A 14,775-nucleotide genomic window follows, 5' to 3' on the forward strand; every position below is an offset into this window, starting at 1 on the left:
GAGCCTATTCCTATAATAAATGTCCCCTTATATCTCTGTATATCTTATTGGTTCTTTTTCTCTGAATAACCCTGACTAATACGGTAACGATATCAAGTTATTTAATTCCACATTAATATGTGTTGTTATGAAAGTATTTTGAAGATGTAGTTAGTATCTACAATCAGTTGACTTTAAGTAAAGATTATTCTCAGTAACCTGGGTAGAGCTCATCCAATCAGTTTGAAAGGACTTAAAAGAAAAACTGAGATTTCCATGAAGGAGAAGAAATTCTTCAGTGTCAGTTCCTGCTGAGGGTTTCCATCCTGCTGGGCTGCCCTATAAATTTTGGACTTGCCAGTCCCTATAACCACCTAAACCAATTTTTTAAAAATAAATTTCTCCCTCTTCCTCTCCTTTTTCCCTTTCTCTCTCTCTCAATCCAATATGCTATCAGTTCTGTTTTTCTTATAGAGCTCTCACTGGTACAGTTTTTCTTTTTTTTGCTGTTTGTTTGTTTGTTTTGGGTACTGGGAAGTGGGATGCTGCTGTAACAAATACCTAAAAATGTGTCAGTGGCTTTGGAACTGGATAACGGGTAGAAGCTGGAGGAATTTTTAAAATCATAATAGAAAAAGCCTAGATTGCCTTAAAGAAACTATTGGTAGAAATGTTAAGATGTTTCTTGTGAGGTCTCAGGAGGAAATGAGGAACATATTTTTGAAACGGAAGGAAAGAGTCTTTCTTACTAAAGTGGCAGAAAACTAAGTCATAACCTTATGCTGCTTATTTGTACAAATTTGTGTTTGATTTATTCATAAAATGAAATTAAACATTTACTGTGTGCCTGCTCTATGTGAAAGGCACATGTCCACACACTGTGATAGTATGATAAATCCAAGGACAAAGATCATTCTGAGAAGCTATGGGAATACAGACAAGGCACCCAACCTAGTCCAGCTGCTTGGGGAAGGCCACTTATCATGTTAGCAATTAGCTGGGGAAGGGGATGGAGTGGAGAGAGGAGAAGGTACAAAGCCCCAGAACCAAGAGAAGGTGAAGAGTTTGTTCAAGGGACTGTGAGTAGCTCCATGAGGCTGAAGTCCTGGGCATGCCATAGGCACTAGATAGTAAGGAGGAGGATAGGGCTTAGTTTGGTGATTGTTTGGATGGGCACAGGGTGGCAGACAGAGAATGGCAACAAGGCTTCAGACACTGTAAATGGTGGGGCCATTTCTGGGATAGAGAGAAACAGGAAGAATATCAGGTTGCGAAGGAAAATGATTTCAGTTTTTAATATTTTGAGTTTGAGGTAAATGTAGGGCATCCAATGGAAGATGCACAGTAAGCCATTGGAGATGAGTTTATGGAGTTCAGGCTAGATTAACCCAGTTTCTCTCATATAGAGGAGGTGTGATGTTTGCCAATGGAAGTGGAAGAAATGAAGATAATTATTTTAAGAAATGCAACTTTGAAGCGTAAGAGATACAACAGAGAAGTCCCTAGAGGGAAATGTCAGTTGAGGATGGGTTCATTGTGGGAAAGTTTTGAACAGCCTTCCAGTGTTGTGACGATGGAAACAGAGAGGGAGATGCTAACAATTTAGGATAAAGGTAAAAGCTAATTGGTAGAGTGAGGTCCCTGAAAAGGCAGAAGGAGATGGGTTCAGAGTTTTGATGGGATAATTAGCCTTAGACAAGTAGCACATCTGTTCTGTGTGACAAGAGGGAAGAGGGAAAGGATGGGTTGCAAATGCTAGCTTGTGGCAGGAAGACTTAGAGAAAGAAGGCCCTGCATTAGTTCTTTATTGTTAAGTAACAAAGTACTCCCAACTCAGTGGCTTAAAACAATGAATATGTATTATCCCACAGTTTCTGTGGGTCAGGAACCTGGCACAGCATAGCTAGGTGTCTCTGGTTCAGCGTCTCTCATAAAACAGCAATCAAGTTGTCAGTCAGGGCTGCAGTCATCTAAAGCTCACGTTCAAGCTCACTCAGGTGGTGGCTGGCAAGTTTCTCACCATGTGGACCTCTTTATAATCAGCCTGAGAAACCTCACAGCATGGCAGCTGGCTTCCTCCAGCATAAGTGACCCAAGAGGGAAAAAGCAAGACACAGCACCTGAGATGAAAGTCACGCTCTTCTTATGACCTTCCATATTTTATTCACTAGAAGTGAGTCCAGTCCACACTCAAGGGGAGAGCAATTAATTTCCATTTCTTGAAAGGAAGAGTAGCAAAAATTTTTGAGACATATCTTTTAAATGACTGCATCCACATCATCTGCTCAAAGGAGACCATAACAAAAATGTTAAAATATTGGGCTGCCATAAAATATTTTTCTCTGGCTCATCTTTTAGAAACACATCTATAGAGGCTATCTACTTCTATTTTTTAAAAATAAAATATCTCATTAAGTGCTTCCACATTTTTGAGGAGAGTGAACTGGCCAAAAATTTTCATTATGACAGCCTTAATTTCACAGTTAAGAGAATCTCACACACGTTTGACAGTGTTGTGTACAAGGTGTGCAGGACATTTAGCAGGTAAGATTTTTCATTTTCTTTGGAAAGAAGTGTATATAGACTGTATGGAATTTGCCAAAATTTACATTTAACTGTCTGCCAAATATGTAGATAGATGAGCAAAGTCTAGTTTGTATTTGGACAAGATATCAAGAATCTTTTGTATGTTTTCTGTGGCTTCATTAAAATCTTCAAAAAATTCAAGAAGATATAAAACTCCATTTTTCAAATCAAAGGACAGAAGAGCTAGGAGAAACTTTTTTTGCTGCCTTGATTCACTGTATCACTTGATAAACACTAGAAAGCATGGTCATTGGTAAGATCTGACAGAATCAACTCTCCACTGCAAGGGGCCAGCACATCTATCCACAAAATTTCCCCTTCAATTCACCAACAGGCATTTAAGTTGTCACCTCTGGGTTGGGAAACATATCTTTATTCAGTTTCATAGAGAAATCAGAGGAAAGATGACAACGCATGTTCGTTTTTGTGGTATGCCTAAGCTCATTCAGCAGCCACTATTTTCAACTGAGCATTGGTGTCCTTTTAGGAGACAAAAAACTTGTGATTAAATTGGAAATGCTTGCCTGGCTCATTTCAGACTTGCGAGATTCAATTTCCAAGTCAGTGCTTTCATCATAATTGCTTCTTCATAAAGCCCAACCCAAATTCTTTTCTCCAGATTGTCAAGTGTGCTCTGTTTTGGCTACTTACCTCCCTAATCCAGTGGTATGCGTCCTTCCATCTATCATTAAAATAACACAGTCATTTATCTTTCTTTTTTGGAGATGTCCAAGTCATGCTGCTGCAGGTATTGCAATTGTTCTTTTATTCATTATCTGAACTCTTAGAAAACATGGTCACAATAGTCACAATATTACAAAACTAAACTAGCATTTTCTCAATACAAAGCACTGCAGTTAATCCACAGGCAAAGTAAAAAATTGACTGTTCCATCCAGATTGTTGCAAAAGGTATTAATTCATCTTTTTTTCATGTCTGGGTAGCAGCACAGAGGAAAGTAAAACTCAGCAGAAAGCAATCAGGGGGAGGGGGAAGAGAGAGGAATAAGCCAACCTAATGGGTACTATGAACACTATTTGGGTGACAGGCACACCTATAGCCAGGGCTCAAGCATTATAAAAATAATCCATGTAACCTAAAACATTTGTACCCCCTTAATATTCTGAAATAAATAAAAAAATGAACTGTTAACGTTCACAATTACATTGCACTTAAGTTGCACAGTTAAGTCTTATCACTTGCAGTAAATGCAACAACGGATGATTCATTACATATTGTGAACCGCGAATAATGGTTGCCAAGACCAGTGGTCATGGGAAACAAACAAACAGTAACGGCCACTACAGAGGACAGACAATCTGCGTCATATTTATGTGACACAAAGAATAGTGCTGCTTTCAGCCCCTATTTTGGGAGGCTACTGTATGGGTTTTATTCTTTTACCCTAACCTGCCATACACTTTGCTATCAGGACTTTCTGGATCCCAGGGAAGGATTCTGGAGAGATGAAACTTTTAATGCTAAAACTGGGATGATCCCAGGCAAACTGGAGTGGTTGATCTTTGTATGCGGTAAAGAGGTTCCTATACTCCAAAAGGATTGCTGCTGTTACCTGGCATAAATATGCATTGTCAGATGCCTCCTCGCCCGCTTCTAAATTTGACATAACTACCTCTGCTCACCAAGATCTGCAAGGGGTTTCCCAAGGAATATCTTTCTGTACTGTGATCCTCCCTCTTGCTCCCACACACCTCCCCTAACACACTTTAAACTGGACCTTCATTTTAGGGGCAAAAGTAAAAAGCACTGTTTAATAGACAGCATCAAAACAGAAAGGAAAAATTGACATGATTATTCAGACAACCTAGACAAAGAGGCTTATTATTGTTGTTAATTTGAAACTAGGCAGAAATGAGTGTGAGCCATGAATAATCCGATCCTTGCCCCTTCCAACCATTTGGACATGTGCAAAGGAAGGTGCTTGTCTTTTTGAACCAGAGCTCTATAGAAAATGCTCCAATTGAGGTCAACTGGGAAGGCAGGAAGGTTCTACAAAACCAACTCTCTGAAGGGTCACTGAGTGTAAGAGGCTCTGGCTAGATCTCTAAGAATCATCTTTGTTGTTCACTTTCTTGCACCATTTAAGGAATTCTTTATTTCTCAAGGGTCTGCCTACAACAAGTGCTCCTCACTACTTGTCTCTAGAAACGAGCTTCCCTTACTTCATTACTGATGAATTCCAGATCCTCTTCTTCCACGCAGAGACAGAGCCAGGATGGAGTGTGGTTGGTGACCACCTGGTCATCTCTTTCAACTTGGGCCATAGTTTGCCTACACTGCTCTTACACATGTTTACCATATCCTTTCATCTTTTTCTTCTTCTATTTTTGCTTATTTTTACTTGTGGCGATTACTCACCCTTCCCCACTAATTGCCTTCTCCCTACTGCAGGAGCACAATCTACAGGCCATGTGGGAGCACTAGAATCTTCTATTCAGCTGAGTGAGGGGCTAAATTTTGCCTCATAGGCCCATTTTTCTAGGGCTGCCTCTAATAAAAGGCCTTGCTTGCAGAAAAACAAACAAACAAAAAGCCTACATGAGGACTTCTGAGGATGTTAATTTTCTTTTAGGATTTTTAAAAACTCAGTATCTCCACTGAATTGGAGATGTCTTGGGGGAAGAAGACTTTGCCTTAATGACCTGCTGTCTGAATTTACCCATTTTTCTGTGTTGTTCATTTATAAATGTGCTCACTAGCAAAACCCAAAAGTTTCTGCAAAGTTTTAAACACTTCTACAAAAACAAAGCAATGACAAAAAAGTCTATGTATTTCTTGAATGATATTTCATCTTCATTGAATTGTGCTGTGGTATATGGACACATTTCTGGGGGAACACAAAAGGACCCCCAGAGATGAGAAACAAAATCTGATCAAATGGAAAGAAAAGACTTTGTCTAGCAAGCCTCATGTGTTATGGCCTCTCTTTTCCCCGTCGTATGCATTGCCCAGGCGACTGCAGCCTGCACACAGCTTTCAGGCAGAGAGAGAGGCTGCTGCAGGAGGGCAGAATAGTTTTCCTTTGACACTGGAAGATTTTCAGTTTAGTGATGAGAACCCAGGCAGAAATATTCAGAGCTGCCAGCTGGAACTCAGGGCAATATTTAAAAGAAGTTGGGATTGTTAAAACCATATTTTACCCAGCCGTCGTTAATGGTGACTAGATCTCACAAAGCCCAACAGTCCTTTGCTTGGTGGCATCTGGGATCCCTGCCCTTGGCATTGCAAACATGGTAGAGAAAGTTAATTAATTTGCTGCTAGGAACATTCTCAGTAACAGGCAAGGATACTTGCTTCTGTCTGTTTCCAAGTTTTTAATTTGCTTAGCAAATTTCAAACCAAGTTCCTACAGTACACGTTGCATGCTCCATGACTGAAATGTTTAGTGCTAAAGCTTCTTGCCACTAAAATGGAATGATGGAGGTTACATCTGAATTCACAGAAGAAATAAAATTAAAGAATAGGTTGATACCTGATTTTAGCTGTTTCTCCCATATATGTTTTGCAACTCCTCAACACCTGAATGATCAATTAGCTGGTGAAAGTAAAAAAGTATGAAATACTTATTAAGGTGATTGAAAATATACTTCTTGGAATCCTAACTCTGCCACTTACATGGGCATGTTAGTCCACTGCTCTATAGCTCCAGTTTTGTAATCTGTAAAATGGGTATATAAAAATACTTAGTTCATTGGGTAGTTGTGCTAAATTAGATAATATAGGTAAACATCTTAGTATAGAAACTTACACGTTACATACTCAAAAATGCTCATTTTTAAACAGATATGGATACTGGAAAGCAGGAAATGTAATTTGTTAGCAAAACATTTTTTCCTGGTTTATGTGATAAAATCACGTGCATGAGTGTTTCATTGTGTTTGTGGGTCACTCTAGGAGTTTCTGCTCTTGACCAAGCTTGTCCATCAGAGCACTTAGAATTTGAATTCCCTTATCCAGTCTTATAGTCAACTGCGATGAAAGTGTTTCCTTATACATTTGCCAACATGCCCACCTTTTTCTAGGAAGATGGGAATCCTTGTGATAAGACCTAAGTTTTGGATTCTGTCTTTTTCTTTCTCTTTAATGATATTGTCTTGCTTTTCTGGTCCCAGCTGAGGAGGGGCTCAATTAAGGGCTGAGCTTTCCCTTGGCGCAGTCTCTCTGGGTGCCCACATCAGTCCTCAGCTCAGGTACCCCTGTGCAAGGTCTTGCCCTCTTCTTGCTCCAGACTGAACACCGTGCACCCTCCTTCTCTATGAGGTATGAATACAGCACGCCTTAAATCAACATTGCCTTGATTTTTTCAGTTTTGCTTTCTTTCGTACATATCATCTCCATGACTAGATTATGAGGTCCTTAAGGTTAGGGCTATCTTATATATTTTTTCTTTATTTATTGTTAACTCTTGTAAGCTCCTAGTGGAATATGGGGCTCACATTTGGTGCTCAATGAATACTCGCTTACAGACTCCTTCCTAATTCAAAGCTGAAGGCATCAGGAAGTCTGAAAAGAAGGATTTTCTCAGAAATCTAAAATAGCAGGTAAGAATGTGGAATTAAACTGATAACAGGTCAGCACATGGTGTTTAAAGTATGTTTTATTATATCACAGTTGATCCTCACAGCAACTCAGTGAGGTGGGAGGAATTATTCTAGTAATCTTCGTTTCACAGATAAAGACCCTGCCTTCATGAGGGTGGAGTTACCCGCCCAGAGCTTTGCAGACTGAACCTCACAGGGGCAGGAGGAGAGCCAGGTAATCTGACTCTAGGTCCCACATTCTCCCACCTGTGCTGTGCTGCTGCCTGCCCAACCTGGTCGGTGACATATTTTCCTACAAAACCTCCTTTATAACTGTATGCACCTGATCCAAGGTGTGAGGTGTCATACTTTGCCCCTAGAAGCAAGAGCTTTCATGGTAAAAAAAAATTTCTTTCCTGGTTCTCTTTCCTGAATTATGTTTACATAAGATCCCAGTTAGGGGCAGATTGCTTGCATTTTACGTTAAAATGTTGTCCTTCAGAAAAATATTTGCCTAGGAATTTAGTAATTACACCAACTGTCCAGACTCGGAAGTCAGCTGTAGGTAGAGTGCAGCTGGCACGTGCAGTGTGGGCCTTGCAGTCACCCAACACACAGTCTGCGGGCAAGGCTGAAGCTAACACCCGTGTGCTGCACTTAGGGAGTCTCTCTTGCGGTACCTCAAAGCCGTTCTCATTAATGGCACTTTGAGGAAGCAAGTCACGGTCCCTGGCTTTTCAAGATCCACCCTTGGGGCAGAGAATGACCATATGGGAATTGGATGAAAGCTGAAATTCGCCTCAAACATTTCCAAAAGGCCTTCAAAGATTCTCTTCATAGCGATTCAGATGAATAGTTTGACACACTTATAGTGTCATAGGAAAGTGGAGAATTCTGTGGACTCTCAATGTGCGTGATGCACATTATCGTGTGATAATAATACACTCAGTAATTTAATACAAACTTAAAAAGTAAACTGTAAAGTATTGTGTAAGAGTATGAAGATACGAAGGAAGCCAGAAGAGACTAATGAAGAGTTGTCATCAAAATAAATTTTGTTAGAAACTCTAATATCCAAAGTGCATTTTTAATGAAGCCATGGTGCTGTTCATAAGCAGGGATTCATCATATTAAATATGATAACACTCAAGGAATGACATAATATTGAACTTGGCTAAGACTTCGGCTTTCTTTCACTCTTAAGCGGTTTAACCATCATGCTTAAATAGTTCAGTTAATAAGTCAGGTATATTGTTTGTTTTTTCATTGTCCTGATTAGTTGTTTGAAGAAACAATTCAGTCATAACAGCTGAATTGTGGCTGAATGGATGGTGCCCGTAAATACAGACTAGAGAGGATGATGTACTTTTCAGATTAGAAGACATGTTGTAGATTGCCTAGTCCAATACGTGTAACCAAATCGACTCTAACAGAGCTAGTCTATGAAATCCCATGCTGGAGGGAACTTGGAAGGCCTAATAATAGTTTTGCGCAAAATTTGACACTTGCCTCTTGTGCGGTACTGGAAAGACCTTGAGTTTAGGAGTCAAGATTTGAGTTCAAGTCTCATGTTGCTACGTAAACTTGGGCAGTCACAATCTCTGGGTGTCTACTTTCTCATTTGTAAAATGGGAGCAATTACACCTACCACACAGGAGTGTGGGAGAACTACACAGTAGTTAGCTGTGTTTGTGTTTGTTGGCAATAATCATGTGCAGAACACATTCCACTGGGGACAGCTTTGTATTTATAGGTTATCTTTGATTGCTCTTGGGTGTCTCTTTGTTCTCACTAAACAAATTGTGAACTGCTTGGGTGTCAGAAACTTGTTGTCTCATTTTTCCCTATCGCAATAGTATGGTACTATCCCCACAAGACATTTTTAACAAATACTGCTGAGCAATTGTCTGGAACCTTGCCTGATGACAGGTGGCATCAGGTGGTAGCCAGCAATGAGAGAGACATGGATGGAATACAATCAGCTGCTGTGTAATCACTCAATAAATGCAATGGTGTTAATGTTGTGTATCATTAGTTTTGAAAATGTATGTTAAAAACTTCATGCTTGATAAAATTAGCTGCATTTTATGAAGAGTATTTGCATTTTTATTTTCAACATGTCTTTTGTGACATCATCAGATTTTGATTTGTACCAAACAGTATTGATGAAACATTGCACTCAGTTGAAAGCTTTAATGAGAAATCTAAGTCCTCTGACATTCTGGGATACATTGAGCTTAGAGTCTCCTGGAAGGCCTGATCTGTGTCCAAAAGTTTCCTTTTCCTTTGCAACACAGTGTAGTATTTTTATGCCAACTCACTATTGTGTCTGTTATTAGATACCATTAATTTAATACCTATTAATGACCACCTGCTATGAGTCAGAAACTGTGCTAACAGGAATTCAGAGATAAATACAGCATCATCCTTGTCCTCAAGGAATTTGCTCTCTGGAGATGGGAACATAATTTTAAATACTTGTCATAAAGCATCGTGGCAAAGGCAATGATGGTGTCCTGTACACAGTATCGTGGGATTCCCCCACGGAGGCTCTTACCACAGCCTGGGAGGGATCAAGGAAGGTAGGGAGGGAATGAGGAGACGAGAGGCAGACAATACACTACTTCATGGAGGACATTAATACCTTGTTGAGTAGTTGAACTTAAACCCACATACTACGAGTATCATGGAAAGCATATGCATTATAGTAAAAGATTTCCTATTAGATAACTGAGGCAGCTGTGTTTCAGCAGGATTTGAAGGAGACAGCAAGAGTGGAGACAGGGAGACTAGATGGAAAGCTGGTGAGAAGTCTGGGGAGAAGATACAAGTTCTATTTGCAGTTATTTTCCATGGAACTGTAGACTTTCAGGTGTTGAAAGACACTTCTTTCACTCTTTAAATATTTATATAGTTAATAGTTAATAAATACCTACTATATGCTAGGAAGTGGGTACAAAAGGACAAAGAGAACATTTAGTTACTGTCAATATAGGAACATGAAGAAGTGTGACAAGTGCTGTGAAGTGGGTATCAGGTGTATGGCAGTACCAGTGAGGGACTATTCATTTACCCTGGGAGCCAGAAAATACAGCACTAGGTATCAGCCCAGAAAAGAAGATGCAGGAATAGAGGCATCTAAACACGGGAAACAGTATATGGAAAGTCACAGAAACGTAAAAGGACATAATCTCTTCAGGGAAATGTGAATGATTGACTAATTCTGCGTGCCTGGAGCATGGCGTGGCAGGAGGTGGGGGCGGAGCATGAAGGGTATTATGCCATTGGAAGGGACGTGCTTGGAAAGTGTTTAGGAATCACACACACACACAATTGTACACAGGGATTTAATCTATTGGATTTTTGTTTTGGAAGCTCTTCCCCCAGCAGATGGCTGGATTTCCTGAAGAAAGACCGGCGCTAAGGAGACAGGGGAGCAAGGAGAAGGGTCTGAATGGGGCAGTAGTTGGAGAATAGATAAAAGAGCTCAAATCTACAAACTACTCAGGAGGTGACAATCCCAACTGATTCCACGGGAGTCAGAGCCCATGCAAGTACATGACGCCCACTTGGGACTACGGGCAAAGCCAGGGTTCAGTCCAGGGCAGGAGGTAACACGTGAGTCCAGGAAAGAGATGGTCACATTTTTCTTTTGTGCCACAGCATAGAAGTGCTATGGCACAGATGGTGTAAATGTTTGGGGAGGTGAGGATGAGAACAAGAGTGGAAGAATAAGCATTGAAAGAATATGAATAGAGAACGTGGGGAAAAATGGATGAGTAAAGGGGCTGCCGCTTAAAGGATTAACACAATATAGTTAACTGAGTAAACCATTCGCTTACCCAGCAGATATTCACTTATTGAGTTTATTCTGTGCATTTATTTATATTTTATTTATTTATGTAGTTTACATATATATTTATATTTTATTTACCTACTTGTCACTGACTTTATTTGTTCCTTTACTTATAGTCAGAAAATATTTATTATTAAGCATCAGCAATGTTCTAGGTCCTCTGCTAGGTGTTGAGGAGACAGTGATGAACCACGTGTGCAAGGAAAGGACTCACTAGCCCCAAGGTTTCAAATGAACTTTGTTGTTAAATTGATTTGGGGCTCATGCTGGTTGAGTCCTGGATGGTGACATGGTGGTGGTCCATGTCACTGTCTATAGAAGGCAGCATAGCACAATCTATACTGGGGTCTCAGGATAGAACAGAATGCACTGGAATATTCAGGCTCTGGACGCATCCAGGCCTGAGACTGAATTCTGTTCCAATGTGTAGGATGTGTGTCCCTGAGAAAGTAACTCAGTCTCTCTGAGTCTCAGTTTTCTCATTTGGAAAATGAGGATAATGACAGACACTTTGTAGGTGTCTACTATGAGTCTTCAAATGAGGTGCACCTAATGGATGAGTAAAGGGCCTGGCTCAGAGTATGCGCCCAAATAATTAATTGTTGTCATTGTCATTATTTGGTACATATATTTAGAGCCACAGGGGAACCAAAGACCTGGATACTCAGGAGATGGAGACCTGCTCTGAATGCACGGAGGCTGACGTGGACCAAAGGCACAATGATGCAGAGGCAGCTCCCTTCATGTGGAAGGGCCTTAAGTTTGCCACTACTGTAAATGTGCTTACCTTTCTAGTTTTCTTTTAGTAAGCGAGATCTTTACCATGTCTAATAGACCACATTATTTCACTTCCTTATATTAGGTAAGATCAGGTGTCCAAATTCCTTTACTGGGAATTAAAGCTACTGAAAAATAGTCTAGAATATATTATAACTACCAAATTCCAGTGACCAATTAGGGTTATGATGCAGGTAACCAGCACACTGAGATAATGCTGGAAAGCACTGTGAGATGAGATGGTCTAGAACTTTGATAGACTAGCACATTTCTGCTAAGGGATCTAGTATCCTGGGGTTTAATCAATTGAAGGGGACATTGGCACTTATTGAATGTGCTGGTTCTCTAGGCAGAAAGCTTCCCAGAGCACACAGCAAAGATAAACAAGACTGGGGCTCTCGCGGAGAGCTGGAACCGTGAGGCCTCTGAGGGATCGAGCAAAGGAAATTATTGTTTCAGTTGTCAGAGTAATTCTGCTTGTTTGGGTTAGATTGAGTTTATAGAGGGTTTGTTATTGAGGAGTCATTTTAAAAGGCAGACAACAAGAGTTATTGTAACTGCAGGAGATGTTGAATCTGTGTTTGATTTTATTGTAATGGGTAAGATCTACATTAAAATAAAAAAGTAGAATAGCAACATTGCTGTTTCAGACCACTCATCTGGCTTCTTAGACCTCCAATACCATCTCCAGACTACCTTACAATGCCATCTTCCTATCTAGGGGCAATATTTAAAATATTGGAATACACCTGTGAATCATTTCTTCATATTATACATTATTAAACTATGGAACTATGAATAGCAGAGCTTAAAAGTGTTCTCTCTCCTTACTCTCAATGGAGACCCTTGATTCCAAGTTGTTATAGCAGACATGACTAGGCTTTGTAAACAGTAGACTTGGGTTCAAAGTCCGTTTGCACTAGCTCTGTGACCTTGGGCAAGTTACCTACTGTTCCAGAGATCTTTGAAGCCATGTATAAAACGGCAGTGAGCATGCTTATCTAGAGTAGCTGCAAGCATCCTGGGAAAGCCTGGTCAGGCATGAGGTGCAAGAGCCTGCAATACACGTTCTCTCCCTCTCCCTTCACTGCACTAAACCACCAGGTAGGCACCTGGCAGAGTGTATCACCAAGCTGAGACCCCAGAGTCTTGAATTCTAGATCTATCTCTGTCACCTACTCATGGGATGTCCTTGAGCAAGTCATTTGCTTCACTGGGGTCCAGCCTGAGAATTGGATGCACGAGCCCCAGGGCTTTTCTCAGTTCCTTGAGGACCACCCTTACTTCCCTAGGTTTGCTCAGGTGGTCTCAGCTACTGGCATGAATCCTCTCCTTCTACCTGTTGGAATGTCTTCTATTTCCTCAGCCCATAGTGATTCTCCTACCTCTGACAAAGCATAAGGTTTCCTGCGTGTGTCACTCACTGTGTGCTTGACTGTAAGTAGCCTACTTTTACTCATTAACCTTTCTGGGTTTTAGTTCTTTTCTCCTTATCTAGAAGAAAAAATGTCTCTGAGAAAAGAGGGCGTTTTATGCTTCTTGGCCTCCTTCAGTTTGCGCCAGGAGCAAAGTACGTGGTTAATAGCACCTTACTGTAGTATCAGTTGACACTGTGTGTACAAAAGCACAGCCACGTGACATTCTCCATTCAGGACAAGCAACGGCGCCACTCCGGGAAGGGCTGAGTCTTGTCTTCCTGCCCAACACAATACACTTGTTTGCCTCTTTCCATTTTTTTTCTACTCCTTTTCAGAAATGGCAAGAGAATTTTCTCGAGGCTTTCCTATTCATGGAGAGAACTAAGAACCTGCCTTCACTGAATTTCTATGGAGTGAAGCTCTTCTCCAGCTCAAGCTGCGCAAGAGATTTTCAGTTCCTTTCTCCCAGAAGCCCCTGGCAGGGCCAATCTGCATGACATGCAGTGCTGCGGTGGAAACAGGCAGATGTGACTCAGGGCATGTTTGACTCTCCAGAACATCTTTCCATGGTGTGATGGCTAATGAGCTCATCTTTGAGTCTGCCAACAAAAGAGGCCCACAGAGACATCCAAGTCAGCCGAAATCCACTAGTCACAGAGAAGGAAGATGTCAGACACCAGCATGGCCCATGAACGCCTGCCAGGCAGCCATCGCAAAAGGCAACCAGCTAACACTGGGAAATCAGCCTTACTGCTTTGGTCCATCTAATCACAAGCTAATCTCACAAGTGAACTCTCAGTGGAAGTAACAAGAAAAAGACTTATAAAGTTTATATTCATGACATAATAATCTCTATGAAGATTTCTCTTAGGACTATACTTCTATTTTTTCATCAAATATTTGTTGAATGTCTACTGTGGGTCAGTCCCTATGCTAGGTGCAGGGGATATGTCAGACAAAAAATCCTGCCCACCCCTCCCCTGGAACTCAGATGCTGGTCTAAGACTGAAAAACAGCATCCAAATTTACACAGGCTTCCACCTATTTACCAACCTGAGCCCCTTCACCTCTCTGTCCCCCAGGCTATTCAGGAGTTAGCCAGCAAGGCTTCATCTCGTGTCCACCAAGTGCCTGGTACTGTGCTGACAGCTCAGGTGCTGATTTTAAGATAGTTCACAGTTACCGAGGATGGTGACATACACTTTCTGAATGTGTGAGTGACAATTATGACTGTTGTGCTTTCCAACTCACCCATCATTAGTGAATAGCTCTTAAAAGGATGAAACTAACAATTACCTGCTGATGCTGGGTAAAGGGAGTAAGAGATGGCATTAACCCCTGTCAAAACCACAGCACTGCCATAATACCTTGCCTCTTCATAGAACCTCATAATTTTCAAAGTGCCTTTTCGATCACTGGTTGCTTAGAGTTCTGATAGATCTTCCCAATAAAAACTGAAAGCCAACCAGAAATCCAGATTAATTTTAAAATACATGTCTTGGATGCTCACTATGTGTAAAGCTGTCTAGCTAGGCATGGGAAATCGATCAATTCACAAGCGAGACAGGACTCCTGTCCTCAGGGAAATGGAAAGGCAGACACAGAATGCTGACAGATC

The sequence above is a fragment of the Eulemur rufifrons genome, chromosome 8, assembly GCF_041146395.1.
Source record: "Eulemur rufifrons isolate Redbay chromosome 8, OSU_ERuf_1, whole genome shotgun sequence".
NCBI lineage: Eukaryota > Metazoa > Chordata > Mammalia > Primates > Lemuridae > Eulemur > Eulemur rufifrons.